Consider the following 4,580-nt stretch of genomic DNA (forward strand, 5'->3'; position numbering starts at 1 on the left):
AAAATATTACTAGAGTTGTTAATCAACGCGATAAGGATTGGTGGTTATGGAATCGTGCTGTACGACACCATGAATCAATAGTGTTTTGAAATTTCCATTATGTTCTTCAGATAAGATCTATAAATTTAATTATGAATATTTGCATTGAATGTCATGAAGGTTTTGTTGATGAGTTTTACAAAAAAGTTGCTGATCACTACAAGGGAGTGTGTTTTTTGCTAGTGCATGAACATGACTTTTTTCATATAAATTGCGATGTGTGTTGTAAAGCTACAAACGCTTATAATTTAAATTTGTCTTGTTATTGGGAGAAGAAAACCAAAATAATAACGACAGCGCCTTAGAAGACGAAATAGGAGAAGATGTCGTAAGTGAGACGTACAGCTGTTGCACTAATAATCCAAATATTGACGTGATATTAAGAATAAATCCTGAAGTGAATGATGTCTATGAAGCTCCAGTTGACAAGCGTGTCCAAAATATTACTGGAGTTGTTAATCAACGCGATAAGGATTGGTGGTTATGGAATCGTGCTGTACGACACCATAAATCAATAGTGTTTTGTAATTTCCATTATGTTCTTGAGATAAGATCTATAAATTTAATTATGAATATTTGCATTGAATGTCATGAAGGTTTTGTTGATGAGTTTTACAAAAAAGTAGCTTATCAGTACAAGGGAGTGTTATTTTTGCTAGTGCATGAACATGACTTTTTCATATGAATTGCGATGTGTGTTGTAAAGCTACAAACGCTTATAATTTAAATTTTTCTTGTTATTGGGAGAAGAAAACCAAAATAATAACGACAGCGCCTTAGAAGACGAAATAGGAGAAGATGTCGTAAGTGAGACGTACAGCAGTTGCACTTATAATCCAAATATTGACGTGATATTAAGAATAAATCCTGAAGTGAATGATTTCTATGAAGCTCCAGTTGACAAGCGTGTCCAAAATATTACTGGAGTTGTTAATCAACGCTATAAGGATTGGTGGTTATGGAATCGTGCTGTACGACACCATGAATCAATAGTGTTTTGTAATTTCCATTATGTTCTTCAGATAAGATCTATAAATTTAATTATGAATATTTGCATTGAATGTCATGAAGGTTTTGTTGATGAGTTTTACAAAAAAGTAGCTTATCACTACAAGGGAGTGTCTTTTTTGCTAGTGCATGAACATGACTTTTTTCATATGAATTGCGATGTGTGTTGTAAAGCTACAAACGCTTATAATTTAAATTTTTCTTGTTATTGGGAGAAGAAAACCAAAATAATAACGACAGCGCCTTAGAAGACGAAATAGGAGAAGATGTCGTAAGTGAGGCGTATAGCTGTTACACTTATAATCCAAATATTGACGTGACATTAAGAATAAAGGAAGTGAATGATTTCTATAAAACTCCAGTTGACAAGCGAGTCCAAAATATTACTGGAGTTGTTAATCAACGCGATAAGGATTGGTGGTTATGGAATCGTGCTGTACGACACCATGAATCAATAGTGTTTTGTAATTTCCATTATGTTCTTCAGATAAGATCTATAAATTTAATTATGAATATTTGCATTGAATGTCATGAAGGTTTTGTTGATGAGTTTTACAAAAAAGTTGCTTATCACTACAAGGGAGTGTCTTTTTTGCTAGTGCATAAACATGACTTTTTTCATATGAATTGCGATGTGTGTTGTAAAGCTACAAACGCTTATAATTTAAATTTTTCTTGTTATTGGGGCAACAATATACATAAACGTTTAGAAATGATAAAATTATGGGGAGCACGAGAAGAATAAATGTGTTTTTCATACTTTTGGTTCTTTATTTTCCACAAAAACTCTCTCTCTTACAGCAGCAGCAGCAACATTGTTTTTTATTTTATAGTGCCCCCCACGGAAGGGTATTGTAACAATCATTCAATAAAAACCTTTTATCGTCACATGAATTTAACGCTAATGTGTCTCTGAAATGTTTGATAAATATAGTGTATAAACATATAAATAGTGCGATGTTAATTACATTTCCCATTCGTTTTAGTAACATGGCTCTGTTTCATCCAACTTTTTTAATTCTCACTGCAATAATCAACAATGTTCTATACGTGTATCAACCTGAAAAGAATCCTGATGTATACGTGTGTTTCGATGTGTTTCAAAAATTGATAGTAAAAGAAGTAATAAAACTAAAGACCAAAGCAGTAATCTAAAATTCGCTTGTAAATAATCATTAGAACTTATAGAACATTATATTGATAAATTAAATGATAAATTCGATTTGATTTGCCACCTTACTGGTCACGATGACGTCAAAAGGTTTAGACGCGAATTATTCGACGGTGTTTCATATGCTATCAAACGGCTTTTTGGAACTCCTGATGCCGATGATGCAATATTTGACACAGAAACCATTGAAGCCGTCGCTCAACAAAATCACGACATGCAGTTATTGATGAAACAACAAGCTCACATATATCACAGATCTGTAATGTCTGACGCCATTAGTGATTATAATAAAACTGCATCTACTCTCCAATTTAACGAACAAAGACTTAATGAAAATATGTTAAAGTTCAATAATTTCTCTAAAAATACTGTAAAAGGAATCAACTCCTTAACTTACAGTCAAACGGTTACTGATCATCTCAGCTTAATTAGTCAATTATGCAATGAACTAAACGAAGAATTTGATGTAATGATAGCATCAATCTTATTTTGAAAGCAAAATATATTGCATCCAAACATAATTACCCCAAGGCACGCACTTAAGGTATGAGTTGACAAAATTAAAATTAGTATCAAATTTGGAATTACCTTATGATTTACACGACTTTGATAATTTTGAGTTTATAGTTTCTTCCAAACAGTTTAAAAAGCAGATTGGTCCAACACGTTAAACCATGTCTACTTCACCAGCAGTTAGTGATGTGCAGAAGCTTTAGAAGAATTGTGCAACGTTGTTGCATCACCAGAAGTGCCGATAAATAGTGAAACAGAAGCAGACTTAGAAACTGGTGAAGATGTCGTAAGTGATAGATATCGTTGCTGCGAATTTTACCCCAATAATGAAATTTTAAAGAAAATCAAAAGAAATAAATAATTTCTATGAAGCACCCGAAGATATGCGTGTACAAAATGGAACTGGAAAAATTACTGAAGCACAAGAAAATTGGTGATTGTGGAATCGTCCAACACAACACCATACCATGTTATCATTTTGCAATTATTACTATTCAGCTATGATAGAATCAAATGGAACTATAATGATTCTTTGTGCAAAGTGTTACCGTACATTAAGTAATACGTTTTGGGAAAAAGTGGCATACAATGTTAAAGATGTAAGTTTAATGTTGGTTCACGAACATACTAAATGCCACTTAAATTGCAATATTTGTGCTGTAGATACGTGCAATAATGATAATTCTTTAATATGTTATTGGGGAGAAATTAGTAAGCGTCGAGAAATTGTAAAGTTATGGAGCGCACGTGATAAAGATTAAATATTTTATAGCGATTGCGAAGACGTTTCACCACCTCAACTAACCAATTCAATGATGGCACCATGCGAGATTTCCTGTCTTCTGAATTTGCTCGAACTTCTTTGGGCCATTCAAGTGGAGCAACTTCCTTTTTACCTGATATTACAATGGTTAGAATTAACGCAAGTAATCATGCAGAACGAAAACAACTTAGCTGGCAAACGCTCATTAAAGACCTTTTTACTACCACTCCAGAAAATAAAGAAGCGAATCAAACTAGAGGGGAGCAACAAATTCAACGAATACACAATTTCATTTCCGAAGTTCGTAGATCTCTTAAAGGAGCACGACTACTTCACGACATTTTGCCAAACGTCACTAGAACCGAATCTGCAGCAATGCTTAAAGCAACAATGGGAACAAAATATTGTCACAAGTAGATTTTCGTTAATACTAACTACTACTAATACGTTAATTACTTGGTCAGCAAATAATCGGCCACTGACCGAAACAAGTCGTCGACCACTTGAATTGCAAAATAAGCAATCGAACCTTTTAGAACGGAAGCTAGCTAAGGTGTTGCAATCGCCGGTCAGCAATAAGTCATCAATTGTTCGGACAATGATCCAAGTGCTTAGACAAGCAATTAAGAAATTGAACTGACTAAGGGATCGCAATACCTTACAATAAATAGCCGAGAAATTTGGAAAGAAGGTTAGTTAGAAATTATCCGCGAAACTAAACGGTTCGGTCGCGAAAGTAAGGGAACTCTACCCTGACACTTACCCTCGTCCAAAATGGTTTGTGAATTAATTATCATGTAAGTACAAACTCTATAATTTGAATTAAAACAACTTATGTCTGACAATGCTTTTTATAAATTCAGTTTTCATTTAATCTTTCTCTATTAGTTTCTCTATGAATAAACGTTGTTGTTTTTGTTATCCAATCTTTGAGTTTAACTTTACTACGACCCCAGCCTACACGTCCCCGCGTTACGACTAAAAATTAGATCGTGACAATATAACGGTGGATCTTCCACACTGACCTTGTCCACATCCTCCGGTTTGTTCCTGGGCAAGCGGGTACTGCAAATGTTCACGCTTCAA

This window comes from Ips typographus, linkage group LG14 (assembly GCF_016097725.1).
Source record: "Ips typographus isolate SLU linkage group LG14, UJ_Ityp_2.0, whole genome shotgun sequence".
Taxonomy (NCBI): domain Eukaryota; kingdom Metazoa; phylum Arthropoda; class Insecta; order Coleoptera; family Curculionidae; genus Ips; species Ips typographus.